Source organism: Symphalangus syndactylus, chromosome 9 (genome assembly GCF_028878055.3).
Source record: "Symphalangus syndactylus isolate Jambi chromosome 9, NHGRI_mSymSyn1-v2.1_pri, whole genome shotgun sequence".
NCBI classification, from domain to species: domain Eukaryota; kingdom Metazoa; phylum Chordata; class Mammalia; order Primates; family Hylobatidae; genus Symphalangus; species Symphalangus syndactylus.
This window is the reverse complement of record NC_072431.2, coordinates 21,437,246-21,453,478: the sequence shown is the minus strand read 5'-3', so window position 1 is coordinate 21,453,478 and position 16,233 is coordinate 21,437,246. Positions and strand designations below refer to the sequence as shown.

At 36.5% G+C, this 16,233-nt stretch overlaps 1 protein-coding gene across 2 annotated transcripts in view; it reads left to right on the top strand.

Annotated features, from left to right (window-relative positions):
• The window catches only part of AKAP6 (A-kinase anchoring protein 6), a 627,789-nt gene extending 618,761 nt beyond the window's left edge, over positions 1–9,028 (top strand). For both annotated transcript variants that reach the window (XM_055291569.2, XM_055291568.2), the window contains exon 15: positions 1,590–9,028. The gene's annotated coding sequence lies outside the window, so the exon portion shown is untranslated. The remainder of the gene's footprint in view (positions 1–1,589) is intronic.
• Positions 9,029–16,233: the final 7,205 nt, after the last annotated feature.

Here is a 16,233-nt window from a genome sequence, read left to right as displayed (position 1 = left end):
CATTTCTCATGTACACAGCACAATTCTCATTCTGTTAATTGGATTGACATTAGGTGCTTAATATTTTCCAAAGCTGGTCAACCAGGTTTACGAAACTACCTTTGGTGATTGTGTATGAATTTTTCACTCGACAATACAGGTATAATCTTATCAAACTTACCTTTAAAATCACTTTAATAAACCAATGTTTTGCTGGATGTGAAGTGTCTTTAAATTATCTGGCACTTCTGAATACCTAGCCCTGCTATGCTAAATAACAAGGATGTTATTAGGCATCACCTATCACCTATCTCTCACACACACACACACACACGCACACACACTCACACCCCAGATCTGTGCCTCAGCCAATTTGGCCTGCCCATTTCCAAGTGGGCCAAGTTGAAAGAATTGATTATCCAGAGAGAATTTAAATGCCAGCATTTAGTAAGACCAGATTTGCCTCACCTAAGGCATCCCTATTCTGTGGCCAGATTTCAAATGAGTCATGTCCTCAGCATTTGAACAATGTACCGGGCTTTCTTGTGTTACTGCATTATTTTACTATACCAAATTTCGTGCCATCTGTTTCTGTCTGTCTCCCCTTGTTCTTTATCTAATTTTTCTTCTTTCTCCAACTCCCCATGGCTCCCGCCAAACCACTTTTTGTTAAGGTTTTTCTGGCTTTTAAGTTGAAAGATTGTAGAAAAACAGAGAGCAAGACAAAGAGAATATTCGTTCTTGAAGGACAGTAAAGCAACCTGATATGAGACATCAGAACTCAGTTTAAGCCCAGACAAGCAAAAGCCTGCTTTCTTTGAGAGCTGGTTAGGGGACTTACAATAATTGCATCCTGCATTGCCTATACTTGGTATTTAGGTGTTCCTCATGTTTGACCAGTTGCTTTTAGCCATTTAGAAATAGGCAGAATGGATCGAGTTTGGAACAAATTTATATCATAGCCATGAGATGTACAAATATAATTGAATCCGTCTCGTTTCCACAATGCTGTATGTACCTTAAATGAAATGCATTACTATTTGAGCTAGAAGCCCCAGTTGTATCTTTTTATAGGCTGGCACACTTAGGATAATCACAATGTTATGAATATTTCACCACTATACAATAGTGGAATTGTTCGATATCATACATAAAATCACTGCAGCAAGGGTTAAGCCCGACAGCCTATCAGTTCCTAGTGTGTGGAATCATTGTACATTGTAAATACTTTGCGGCATCACTTGGCATCAGCGGCATCACGTTTTCATATTGGTTTGAAGCTACTTTGATGTTCCAAACTGAGTTCACAGGCAAAAGAGTGGATGAGATCCAGAGAAAAGGTCAAACTTGATGATTTTTCTTGTTTTCTTTGAAACCACATCTTTTTTTAAAAAATCAGTGTATTTTTCACATCTACACTGAGACTTTTTTTGTCAGTAATGTGAAGCTTGGGCTATTAAAACTATTTATATTTTATGTATCTTTTTATTTCAGAACATTAGCAAGTAGTCCCACAATTGCAGCCTTCAATGGTTCCTCAAAGGGCTTGGTTTTGCTAATGAAAAATACATTTCTGAAACCTTTTCTTGTCACTTTTTTGTTTCTTGTAGATGCGCCTGGCTGCAACTCAGGGGTGGCCTCATCCTCCCGCCCTGGGCTGGTCTCTGGTTCCATCACGTTTGTCACTGCCGTTTATTACATTGACTTCTCCCAAGATGAATCTTCCTTCCAAATGTGTTTTCTCCACACGAGCCTTGTGATCTGAATGTGTGCGCTGGTTCTCTTTAGGTGATCGTCTTTGAAGTTCAGCAAAGCTGCTTGTTCTCCCATGGATTCCTGTCCCAAGCTACCTCTACCAACCCTCTCTCTCCAGCTAGACTTTTCTCTTTGCCTCCTCCCCTCCCTTCCACTCTTTAAAGTTCTGCAGTTCACCAACTGGTGGTCCATTAAATTCTCCTGTCTAGAATGACCCCCCACCAGTACTTGACCAATTTCATGTTTCAATCTGGATTTTTTTTTAATGGTATGATGACTGTGTTTATTGAAAGAGTTTTACCTAAAAAGCCAACATTTGAATTGATTGCAGCATAGAGAAGAAACACTGGTCCTTCTTTCAAAATTAAGCAACTATTAAAAGCGCCATTTTATTTATTTCATTTAAAAAATAATCTATGCAGCATTTCAAGAAACAACCATACGGTGTTGTATATTACAAACTGGTGACATTCTACTATTGAATTATGTACAACATTTTCATTTTTTATGCTTCTTGAGGTGGTAATGAGAAAAAAGTTTTTTAAAAAAGTGTGCCTTGCTGTATTTCTTATACCATTTATTAAAAAGCTGCTTTCATGGTAAAATTATGTTGGTTTGAAAGGAGGAAATAGCAAGGTTAAGATGTGTGAATAATTTCTGTATATATGTATAACCGAGTACAAACATCGATGTATAATGACAGTATAAAATGCTTTCATGTTTGTGATGTCTAGTGATGTGGAAAATATAAGCCTTAAATCCATTAGATTGCATGGTAATTAAAATTGGCATAATAAACACAGATTATTGGGGGAAAAGGAAAATTAGTGATCTCTTCTACTATGTTCTTTACCAAATTGTTGCATCTGGTTCTGAAAAAGTATAGCATGTAGCAGCTTCCAAACATATTCATATTGCTTAAGCGGCTTAACATTACCTAAACTAGAGACTAGACATAAAGCCTTCAGTTTTCAGAATCTTTCTGGTCACTATAAAGATCTTGGAACAGCAAATGATTAAATGTCGTTCCCCTAAACCAATAAACATTTATACTAGATTTTTTATTTCTACTTATCATTAATGATTTGATGTTGGATTTCAGGATACCTTGTATGTCTTAATTTATTTTAAATATTTATTTTGAATGAGTTTGATAGAAAGTAGAAAAGTATAGAAAATTTGACTATTATTTATAGATTTCAGGTATATTTATATGTGTAAAAGAAATTGACAAAGAAATATTTCATCTGGCCTTTACTGACTCCTGTTAAATGCAGTTTTAAATTTATATGGTAACACCTACTTAAGTGCCTGACACAGTAGGTATTCAATAAAAATTTACTGAATTAAAGGATTAAATTAGGTGACATGGTGACATCTATCCCTTTATTTTGACACTAAAACATGGACACAACTAGAAAAAGGTACAATGCAATATAAAATCACAATAGATAATGTATATCAAATTTCTAAAAGGTAAAGAATGTTGTGGGTTCATGTAGTCACAGGAATGACAATCATTCATTTAACAGATAGTTCAGAAACACTTTTTATCTGCAAGGCACTATTCTAGATCCAGAAGATGCAATGTTGAACAAACAGACAAAGCCGTGCCCTCAGAAGGCTCTTCTGCATTAGGAACAAGTGAACACACAAATGACATGAAGTATTTGTTGCAGAGCTGAGGAAGAGAGCAAATGTAGCAATAGAGGCGCAATGAGAGAAGCAGCAGTGGGTACAAGGAGGAAGAAAAAGGACTTGCAGAGAGTGGAAAGTTAGTGGAATATTCATGAAACTTCATTGCAGGGGTAATAGAAGAAAAAGTAAATTGGGAGGACTTAATGAAAGGTCTTTTAAAAAGTTAACTTGGAGCTTTTGTATGTAAAATGCTAGGTAATAAGGACACTTTGTACAGGCTGTTTTGCACCTGATTTTGTTTCTCATTAGTACCACACCAAGATCATTTAGATGATGCTTATCTGTAATTCTACCACTTTAATAACTATTTGTATTTTTATGCCCCTTCTAATCCTTTCCATACATATTTCTAAATGGATAAATTATTCTAGGGTTCTTAATAGGTAGTAATTTGTTCAAAAGCGGTTTTAGCCAGACATCTAGTTGCAATGTTCAAGAGGATTATAGGGGAAAGAGATTAGAGATAATTGTCTAGTTAGGGGGCAGCTGGAGAAAATAAGCTAAGTTTGCAATAACAGAGTACACAAGTATAGTGGCCCAGGATGTAGAGAAAGAACAAATCCTAGAATCTTTGAAATTTCTAAGGGCATTCTAGACCTCTGTTGGGATATGGTATTATTTTACATACTGACACAACCTAAATTTTCTTTGGGTAGTAACTAATGTCAAGTCTACATCTACTGGTAAAACATTCAAAGAACAAACTGACAATGATGTTCTACCTACTTGTTACATGCTCATGGAAGACTGTGCAGTATTGAAAGTATTTGTTAATTATCTGTTTAGTATTAACACTAAATTTGTAGAATGACTTTCAGGTCTGTTGAACAATGCCTTTTCAGGTTGGAAGAGGAAAAATAGCCTCAATCTCCCACCCCATGTAGGCACTACCTCCCCAATTACCCTTAGAAAATGATCACACCAACTCTGCCTACACACTTCCAGTGATAGTGGTTCATTGTCTGTTAAGGCAAACTGTTCCACTGTTGGGCATATCTCTTTGTTAGAAAGTTCTTTCTTAGGTTGCTAAAATCTGCCTAGTACCCTGCTATCCTGCATTTAATTTTGCTCACTGGTCCTAGTTCTGTCTTATGGAGCAGCCCAGATTTTCTTTACTCCCTCATTCTCATGGCAACCCTGAAGATGATCGAGGCCAGTTACTCATCATCTCCCGACCACTGTTTCCTCAACTGCCCTTCATATGTCATGGTTTTCAGATCCATTCCAACCTGACTGAATGTTAACAGACAGAATTCTTGAAATTAAGGAACTGTCTTCATCATCATACATGTAGAAAAGAATCTGAACATTTAAGTGCTAAGTTTTCTCTAGAAATATATTCAAGATATGTTTATTCTATTATTGTAAATTTCAACCAATAAATAAATAAGAATCCATGACTTCTTTCAGTGGCCCAGTCCAGTGCCTAAGTCATCTTGAATCTTCTCCTTACATCAAATACAAATCTAACCTATTTTCAAGTAGGGCACTCCCTCTGCTTATTTATTCATTTATTCAGCCATTCAGCAAACATTTATTAAATGGCTACCTATGTGAGGCACTATATTTGGCATTAGGTATATAAAGGCAACTAACACATAGTATCTGTCTCCAAAGGTTTACAGTTTTTCTTCTGAAAGTGCCTTTTGTGTCCTTGAATAGAGTGGTTATGACTTTTGTCTAAATTAAATGATGATGTCATTTAGTTTCTGATGAAGTTTCTCTACATTTAAGAAAATCTAGTGAGCAAAACAGTATATAAAATCATCTGGATCTGACTACCAGAAAAAGTAAAGCGGTTTTAATTACAGAAAGAAAAATATTTATTAGATTTCTGGTCACTGAACAAATATGCATCTCATACAACAGAACAACCTAAATTTAGGGCTTCCGGAAACCTGAGTTTGATGATTTTGTTGTGTTTGGTTCATCCAGACTAGGTTTGACCCATTCTGTAATTCCTAGAAACAAACTAGATGAAAATATCAATGAAATGATCCAGGTCTTTCTTACAAGTCAATTTGCTTTAGCTTCCAAAAGAAGTTGAAATTTTTTAGAATTTTAAAGAAAAACTAACTTTTCAAATGTCATATAATTCTTATATTTTAAATATAAATTGAACCAACTAAATTTACCACTATATTTTTTTCTACATATTCTTTTTTCAATTTTCATTTTGAAAAAATTCAGACCTATGTAAAAGTTGAGAGTAGAACAAAGATACTTGGTACTCATCCCTCAGGTTCATTTATTGTTAATATTTCACCGTATTTACTTCATCTCTCTGTATACACACACACTTTTTTGTATGATTAAATCATTTGAAATTAAATTGTAGAGTATGATACTTCATCTGCAAATACTTCGGCATGTATTAACTGAGAACATGGGCATTCTTCTCCAAGTCTACAATACCATCTTCATACTCAAGAAATGTAACATTGGCTGGGCGTGGTGGCTTACGCCTGTAATCCCAGCACTTTGGGAGGCCGAGGCGTGTGGATCATCTAAGGTCAGGAGTTCAAGATCAGCCTGGCCAACATGGTGAAACCCCGTCTCTACTAAAAATACAAAAATTAGCCAGGCATGGTAGCTGTAATCCCAGGTACTTGGGAGGCTGAGGCAGGAGAATCGCTTGAAGCCGGGAGGCAGAGGTTGCAGTGAGCCGAGATTGCACCACTGCACTCCAGCCTGGGCAAGAAGAGTGAAATTTTGTCTCGAAAAAAATGTAATATTAATACAATAATACCTGATAGTTTATATTCAAATTTCTCTAAATACCCAAATTATGTCCTCTTATAGTTGTTTTTGTTTTAATATAGGATTCAAACAAAGATCATATACTGCTTTTAGTTTCCAAGTCTTTTTTTTTTTTTTTTTTTAATCTTGAATAGTTTCCCTGTGCTTTTATTCTATTTTTCTTTAGGCTTTTATAACATCGACAGTTCTGAAGAGTCCAGGCCAGTCTTGCAGAATGATCCACAATCTTGATGGGTCTAGTTGTTTTCTTATTGTTAAATTCAGGGTAAATTATTTTTGTCAAGTAAATACATAGGTGACTTTGCATTCACAGCCACTCTTTAATGAAGATTGATTGAATAACTGACATTCCTGATATGTTTTAAAGTTCACAGCTTACTCTTTCAGCCCATGCTTCATCCATCTAAGGCAAGGGTCAGCAAACTGTGGCGCATGGGCCAAATTCAGCTCATTGCCTGTTCTGGTTTGACCTGTTTGAACAATTGATGAGCTTCAAACAATTTTTACATTTTCAAGTTAACAAAAGAATACTTCATGACGTGAAAATCACATGAAATTTAAATTTTGGTGTCCATGTATGAAGTTTTATTAGAACACATCCACGCACATGTTTCCATAGTCTATGGATGCTTTGACACTATACAAAGTTATGTACTTGCAACAAAAGCCATATGGCCGGCAAAACCTAAAACATTTACTATCTGGATCATTACAGAAAGTTGTCTGATCCCTGGTCTATGATATTCTAAATTCTGACACATTTTCTTAGGATAGATTTCCATTTGCAAATTCAATGTAATACATAAACACCTGCAATAGTTGTGGTTTTTTTTTCTTTTTACTTCCTAGATTTTATTGCATTCTCAACTTGTTTCATATTACCTTAAAAAATAAAGTGCACTTAAAGATTGTTGAACATCCACAGTTTGTTTAAGGATTTAAATTTAGTTCACTATTACTACCTGGCTTTGATTGATTTAGAGGGCTAGTCAATTACAGACTAAATAATCAGTTCAATCAAAACCATCAGAAAAATTGACACAAACTCACTTCCATGCACCAATAAACTGGAATCCTTTCTTTAAATGTTTTTCTAAAGCAATCCAAGGAATTAAATTCAGGCCATTTCACAGTCAGTTTTTTTCAAATTCATTTTTCAACTCAAAGGCAAAACCATGATCAAAATATTGTATACAGTACACCTTCAGTTCCCAACTGCTGAATTTACCAAGGAATTAAGTATTCACCACAAACCCTGGTGTGGCCATAGGTGGACACTCTTATTAAAAAGAAGATGTTCAAAAAGAATAATCCTTCTTTTCTTTCTTAAATTCACCTTTGATAGCACTGCCACACGTCTGGGAAGGGAACATTCAAGGAAACCTTTTAGCCACTTCTTTTTTAGAAGCAACCAAATACCTTCTATATAACAATGGCCCTTTAGTTTGAGAGTTGCCACATATTTGCATTTCCAGAGTAAAATAATAGAATGATGTGGGCGGGTCAGGCCCACAATAGTATGGTTTCTTTGGCAAAGGCATTTTGGCCAATGCCGTAAGACCATTCTGGCCCTTGATTAATGGGTTCTCACCAAAGCAGAAATTATGCAGAGCTTATTTGTCCTTGCATTTTGAAGTACATCATTGCCTGCATAAAGCAACTTTTTTGTCTCTTTTCCATTGCAACACACAGGACTTGGAATGTGTTCATATGTGTAAGATTGTCTTAGTCTGCCCAGACTGCTTGGACTGTGTTGTTTAGAAACAACAGAATTTATTGCTCAAAGTTCTGGAGACTGGGAAGTTCAAGATCAAGGCGCCAGCAGATTCAGTGTCTGAGGAGGGCTCACTCTCTGTTTCATTGATGCACCTTACTGCATCCTCATCTGGTGGAAGGGGCAGTGAACAAGCTCCCTTGGGCCCCTTTTATAAAAGCACTAATCCCATTCATGAAGACTTCACAACTGAATCACCTCCCAAAGGCGCCATCTCTTAATATGATCACATTGGGGATTAGGTTTCAACATATGGATTTTGGGGGTAAACAAATACTGAGATGATAGTGAGACACTTCCAGGCTTTTGCCAAACATTAGTAAACAATTTCCAGTACTCTGCCCCCTTTTCTCCTATTCAAGCAGAGTATCTTAATGCAGCAGATTGGAGTGACATTAAGGGTAACTTTGAAGCCAATCTAATTCATATTCAAAAAAGTATTCCAAAATTTTGGTACTCTATTATTGGTTACAAACCCCTTGTGACACCATATTTAAGAGCCACTGCTATTGAAGCTTGCACTCTCTTGCTTGAAATGAGGTGCCCCCAAACCTGGGAGAGGGCTCCCAAAGAACAAGAGAATCAACCACATTGTGCATTTATGTGCTGCCCCAGATAATCCACAGGCACAAAGAACTTGAGCTTCCTGATATGTTCTTCAGAAAAAAAGGAATTCAAAAAGCAAATGTAAAATGCAACAGAACTTGGCCTCAAAGTGATGTTGGAAAAATAGCCAGTCCTGATGACCTGGTCGAGGTAACTTGCTTTGCCTGCTGTTAACTACAGAGCCACATGATAATGGAACATCAAGGTTTTCCAGGTATACCCAAAGCCTTTTGTGTCTATACCTTGTAACCTGTCATGTTCATCAATGTTTTAGACTGTACCATTGCTCTTTCTCCCTTCTTTGTTCATTTTATGTGGGGAAGTTTGACTAGGATCACCAGATGTAGATTTGGTAATTTTTCCGTACCATGAAGATATATGATAATGGATTTTATTAATGTAACACAAATGCATAAAAATATGATGTAATAAGAAACAATCTTTAAATTATTAAAACATTTATTTGTCCTTACTTAAACCTAACCTGCCATTTTAAAGGACACCTAACTCTATAAACAAATGGGCCATTACAGACGTAAAACAAATATTATTCAGCGAAATTTATTCAAGGACTTAAAATGATTGAAGGCATTAGGAACATAAACATGCATAAGATCCTCTTTTAAATCCCAACATTCCCTAACCACTGGCTTATAAAAAATACTCTAAGGTTTATAGAATTAGTTTGGTTCTGTTAGTTGATCAAGTTACTTACACTAAGTCAGCAATTCAAAACAAATAATTCCCTCCGTGTGTGTGCGTGTGTTTGCTTGCAAATATGTTTCATTTATTTTAAAGTGTCTTTTTATATAGAAAGCCAAGTTGGTGGAATTTATCTTGTCATTAAAATGATGTGAAAATCAAATCATTCTTCATATTTGTGCTCTTATCTCTGCCAATCTCAAGTAACTAATGATGCTTATGGCAAGGTTTTATAAAGTGAAAACTCCTTAACTTTTCAGGAAACAATTCTATTTTTACATATATACCATTTGCCTCTTTCCTAAACACTTCTATTAGTGTTCTAAGTTCCAAATATTCTTTTCTAATTTACCAATGACATCTTCCCATGCAAACTGTATTTTAAAATATTTTTTAGTAAGTTAAATTACTAATCATTTACAGGTTGAGGCATTTTCTATAGGAATGAAATAATGCTGTAGTGGGTAAAAAACGTTTTTTTAAAAAGACAAAACAGATTCTGTTTGATTCAGAATGATTGAACAACAGACTATTCTTATCAACCTTAGGGTATGATTATTTAATTCATTTGTGACTTACTGGCAACACAAAAAATTTAATCCTTGATGGTTCAGCTTCACTATATGATTATCAATTATTGTTTAGTGTTGTAGATGAGTAAATTATAGGAAATTAGGCTAAATAAGTGAACACACTCTGGATATTATTTTTTAAATCAATCTAATAAATCATTATCCCTTGAGTGCTTGCTATATGCCAGGCACTGTGCTAAGCACTTTACATACTCAATTTAATCTTCACAATACTCTATGATTGGTGCTATCCATTCTATATAATAAGGAAATTATCTCATTTGCAATCGAGATAAATAAGGATTTACAGTACTCCTCCCTTATCCAGTCTCTTTTTGCACGCCGTTTCAGTTACCTGCAGTCCCAAAATATTAAATGGGAAATTCCAGAAATAAACAATTTACACATTTTAAATTGCATACAGTTCTGAGTTGCTTAATGACATCTCTTGCAGTCCCTCCTTGTCCCATCTGGAGGTGAATCCTCTCTCTGTCCAGTGTCTTCACACTGTAGGTGCTGCCCATCATTAGTCACCCAGTAGCATCTTGGTTATCAGAGCGACTGTCTTGATATCACAGTGCTTGAGTTCAAGCAACCCTTGAACCTAAAATGCAAGAGTAGTGATGCTGGCAATCCAGATATGCCAAAGAGAAGCTGTCAAGTGCTTCCTTTAAATGAAAAGATGAAAGTTCTCAATCAGGAAAGATAACAAATAGCATGCCTAGGTTGCTACAATCTATGGTAAGAGCAAATCTTCTATCCATGAAATTGTGAAGGAAGAAAAAGAAATCCATGCTAGCTTTGCTGTTACAAACTGTAAAAGTTACAGCCACAGTGTATAATAACTTTTGTTGCAGTATAGTGTTGTAATTGTTCTATTTAATTGTTGTTGTTAATCTCTGTGCCTAATTTACAAATTAAACCTTATCATAGGTATGTATGTGTAGGGAAAAACGCGGTTTAGCTATAGGATTTCATACTATCCCAGATTTCAGGCATCCATTGGGGGTCTTGGAACGTATCCTTTGAAGATAAGGGAGGACTTACTGTAGTGAACGGTGCTCATTTAATATCCACATATACCTTGCTAAATTTCCTGCCTATAGTAAATGCTTATTAAATATATAATTCATGCCAAAGCTGAAGAAAGGACTTTCATTTTAAAAAGTATTTCTTATAAAAATTCTATAGGAAGAAGTGATAGCTAAATTAGCACTTGAAAAAGGCCAAAGAAAATTGTATACTGTATATAATTATGCCTCATTATGACCTCTGCACATTTTCCAGAAAAGTTAGGCATTAAAAACACACACAACAGGAACACCTTAAAGGTCAGAGCCTGATGAAAGAAAAATGCAATAGTTAATTATGAAGAACGAGATAAATGTTCTAGTACGAACATACATTTTTATCATTACATTTTGCTCAAGAAACATGCAACTTCTCATTGTATATTTTGTTTAATATCTGAGATGGTGGAGAGAGAGAATTCTATAAAGTATAAATTTCAATTTAGTGAAATAAAAATGTGGGTTTTGCTATATTCCTAGCACCTTTTATGTGACTCTTCTTTACATGAGACTTCACCCCTCTCCTCCCAAAGATATTCTGGCTTTAAGAGTAAATACTGAAGTCTCAGCGCACAAAAAGTTTAATTCAAAATTTCTCGTTATTTTCAAGAGCTGCTTTCCTAAGATAGCACAATTTGTGCATCATGTTTGCTAGGTTCACCACTAGCAGGACACCTGCTATAAACATTTAAAATAACAAGTGACAACTGTTTTTTTACTTTTTAAAAATTATTTTAGATTTCTAAAATATTGCAAAACCAAAAATAGTACACTTTAACCACATTCACCTTTTGTTAATATTTCACCCCATTTGCTTGATCGTTTATGAACTCTATCTACCTGTCTATGTATCTGTCTCTCTATCTATCAATCTATGTATTTATCTGTTTTTTACTTTTCTGAACCATTTGAAGGTAAGTTGCACACATCGTAGCCTTTTATCCCTGAACGTTTCATTGTATATTTCCTAATGCGTCTATAGTTATATTATATAACCATAGTACAGTTATCAACTTTATAAATTTCCATTGATGCATTATTTCTGTTGAATCTTTTCACATTCCAATTTTGTGAGTTTTCCTAATAATATCTTTTATAGCATTTCCTCCCCTTCAGTACATGATTTGGGTATTAAATTTAGGTGTCATATCTATTTAGCCTCTTTTAATCTGGAACCATTTTTCCAGCTTTTCTTTGTCTTGTTATGACATTGACAATTTTGAAGAATAGATCCCCCCCCACCACACACACACACACACACACACACACACACACACACACTTTTTGACTAGATTTGTCTTCAGTTTTTGTTTGCCCTTTCCTCGGGATGAGATTGAATTTACACATTCTCAGCAGAAATGTTGCGTGGGTGGTGGTCTCTCCTCAGAGTATCATATCTGGAGAAATGCAATGTCCATCTGTCCCCCATACGTTATGTTAATTTTGATCATTTTGTGGAGAGATGCCTTAAAACCATGCAAATATCCTGCCCTCTTCAAGTTTTCTCCTATATTTAGCATCAATGGGTAATTCTTGTCTAATCAATCTTTACCAAGATGCTTGTGAAATTGTTTTTCCAACCTTAGTACTCTGTCCACATTTATCACTTGGCCCTTTGTATTCCCCAGTAAAATCCCTTCTTTCACTCCTACTTATTTACCTCTTTATCATAGACAGAAACTTATGAATTCCTTTTCCCCAATTATTTGTAATTTATTACTTAAATTATTTTGGGCTCAAATTGTCCCAGATTTGGCCAGTGGGAGCCTCTTCAATCTCGGTCTTGTATCCTTGTGACCTCTTTTAAACAATTACTTAATTTCTTACAAAGTGCTCTGGTCTTGTACCTAAGTGTCCCAACTCTTGAATCAGCCATGTCTCTGAGGATCCCTGGTTCTTTTTAATAGGGATTGGCGTTAGAGGCCAAGATTTTAGTGTTAGGTGTGTTTATTGCTACTAGGGTAGCTTTGCTTCTTGATGCTTTCAGCCAGCAAGGTTAGGAAATATGTGAACGTCTATACACATTAATGTAAACATATGTACAATTTTATATGCACAAAGGCATATTCATACACACATATAAATGTGTATACACACATATTGTAGAAATCAAGAGCTCACATCAATGTCTCCAATTTTAGTCCATTCTCACAGGATTCTTTCTTTACTTCCCTGATTCCATATTTGTGTTTCCCGTCTTTCACTATAAGAACCATGGATAAACAACATCAACATATATACCTATTTGCTAAATAGCATAATACATTTAAAATAGTGTCAGAATTGCTTAAAAACCATTATAATCAACCTACTTAAAAGAGTTCAGGATTCATTTACAATTATCCCATCTCCCACCCTCCCCTTCCCAAATACCAAGTGCTATTCAATACTAAGGGTATGTGGTTAAATACTGTGTTCCGAAGTTCATAAGCTACATGGATTGGTTTCTTTCTCCCCTCCCCTTCCTTCCCCTCCCCTTCCCTTCCCTTCCCTTCCCTCCCCTCCCCTCCGCTTCCCTTCTCTTCCCTTCCCTTCCCTTCCCTTCCCTTCCCTTCCCTTCCCTTCCCTTCCCTTCCCCTCCCCTCCCCTCCCTCCCTTCCCCTCCCCTCCCCCCTTCCCCTCCCCTCCCCTCCCTCCCTTCCCCTCTCCTCCCCTCCCTTCCCCTCCCTTCCCTTCCTTTCTTCCCTCATTTCTTTATTTATTCCCTTCAATATAATTATAGCATTCATTTAAAATAATTAAAGTTAAGTCCATTTGTTCCAGTTTCCTTTCAGTTTAGGTTATTTTTTTCTTCCCTCCCATGCTTATTGACCTAATTTTGAACCTGTAGAATGCTGATATGAAATGAATATATGTCCCCTCCAAATCTTATGTTGAAATGTGACCTCCAACATTGGAGGTGGGCCATGGTGGATCCCTTGTGAATGGCTTTGTGCTCTCCCAGCAGTAATATCACTCTGATAATTCACATGATATCTGGTTGTTAAAAAGAGCAGTGGTTCATGCTTGTACTCCCCGCACTTTTGGAGGCCAAGGTGGGAGGATTGCTGGAGCCCAGAAGTTCAAGACCAGCACAGGTAATGCAGTGAGACTTTGTCTCTACAAAAAATTAAAAAATAAAAAATTAGACACTGGGTGTGGTAGCACATGCCTGTGGTCCTAGCTATTTGGGAGGCTGAAGGGGGAGGATTGCTTCAGCCTAGGAGGTCAAGGCTGCAGTGATCACACTACTGTACTCCAGCCTGGGCAACAGAGTGAGATCCTGTTGAAAGAAAGAAAAGAGAAAGAAAGAAAAAGAAAGAAAGAAAGAAAGAAAGAAAGAAAGAAAGAAAGAAAGAAAGAAAGAAAGAGAAAGAAAATGAAAGAAAGAGAAAGAAAGAAAGAAAGAAAGAAAGAAAGAAAGAAAGAAAGAAAGAAAGAAAGAAAAAAGGAAAGAAGGAAGGAAGGAGAAAGAAAGGGAGGGAGGGAGGGAGGAAGGAAGGAAGGAAGGAAGGAAGGAAGGAAGGAAGGAAGGAAGGAAGGAAAAGAAAGGAAGGAAGGAAAAAAGAAAGGAAGGAAGGAAGACAGCCTGATATCTCCCTTGCCTCCTCTTTCACTATGGGACACACCTGCTTCTGCTTTGCCTACTGCCATAAGTGAAAACTTCCTGAAGCCTCCCTGGAAGTGGATGCTGGAGTCATGCTTCTTGTGCAGCCAGCAGAACGGTGAGTAAAATAAACCTCTTTTCTTTATAAATTACTCAACCTCAGGGTAATTCCTTCACAGCAACACAAATGGACTAACACATGTGCTTTCCAACTTAAAACTATACAAAAAGCTGCACTCAAACAACCATCACCGCCTTCCCTATCTCCTCCATCCTATTTCCTCCCAGCCCTTGTAAATACACAAATTCATTGTCTTCTGGCTGATTCTTCTTCTGTTTCTTTCTGTAATAATAAGGAGATATATGTATATTTTTGTATTTTTCTTCTTTCTAGCCTCAAAAGTATCAGTGTAAATGTATTTTTTGTCTTTGAGTTTAAAATTTAATATCCTCTGGAAATCACTACACATTAGTTCATAGATATCTTTCTCAGTCTTTCTTTTATAATTATGTGACACACACTGATATCACAACCTTTTTGAGGTCCTTAAAAAAATATGAAAGGAGATTGGATTTCATTCCATGCCTGTGTTATGTGAAAGGATTAATGACATAAGTAAAGCTTTTCAAGAAAGGGGTTGGCGTAAATGACCATATCTGCTATGTTTATTGTCTAAGAGCAACTGTGCTTTAAGTCCATCTTTTCATGCTTCTCTTTGACTTTCCTCTGGCAGTTACCCCTATTCTCCTGTCCCTTAACTAAATTTGATGCCCCCCTCACCTCTATCAACAACTGGCAACTTTCCCTAGGCCAGTGCTTTGTGCATGCACTGTTGGGAGAAAGTTTTGGATGGCAGCAGATATTTAAGCATGGGCTTGCACACTGCATAAAGACTCCCAGCTGGAGAGGCCAGTCAGGATGAAATCCACCCAATATTCATCTGGCCAAGTCATGCTGGCTCACATATGGGAAAATGCCTACCAAGAGGAAGGGATGCATTTTCTTAATTTTCAAAAAGACACTGTAAAGTCTAGTAGCAGCCCTGTCCTCAACCCTCCTTCCCTGTAGAGTTACCATCACATCTCTCCACCCTACACAAACAGACTTCTCAGAGTTTCATCTTAGCCATATCCCTCCCATTCATTCTTCCTCTGCAGTCTTATTTCTGCCCCCTTCCCTCTACTGTAACTGCTCAACCACAATGCCTCAGGAAATCTTAATCCTACCCAACACAAAGAAGCTTTTGGTGCTTGAAACCTTTCTTGAGAGTCCTTTTTCTTGTTTTCTGAATCCTAAAATTCTCTTTTCCCTCCTTCATTTTGACACGTGTCTCCTTCCTTACCTACTAAACGTCTTCCTCCTAGTTTCCTTCTTAGCCTTTCTCTCTTTCCACTCTATAGTTCCTACCTGAGTTATTTCTGTATTCTTATAATATTTGCTCACCTTGAGGTGTAAATTTCTAGCATTTCATCTCTAAACTTGACTTTTCTCAGGTCTAGGTCCATCTTTCCACTTGGTGGTTTCCTTAGGACTTCATACTTTAAAATCAAACTGATTTTCTACTTTTATATATAACATTTCCTATCTCAGATAATGGCATTCACATTTCCCTAATTGTTCAAGATTCAAACTCTGGGATATCTCTAATCTTTTTCTCTCCTTCTCCTTCTCCTTCTCCTTCTTCTTCTTCTCTCTCTCTCTCCCCCTTTCTCTCACTCTAAATCCCCTAA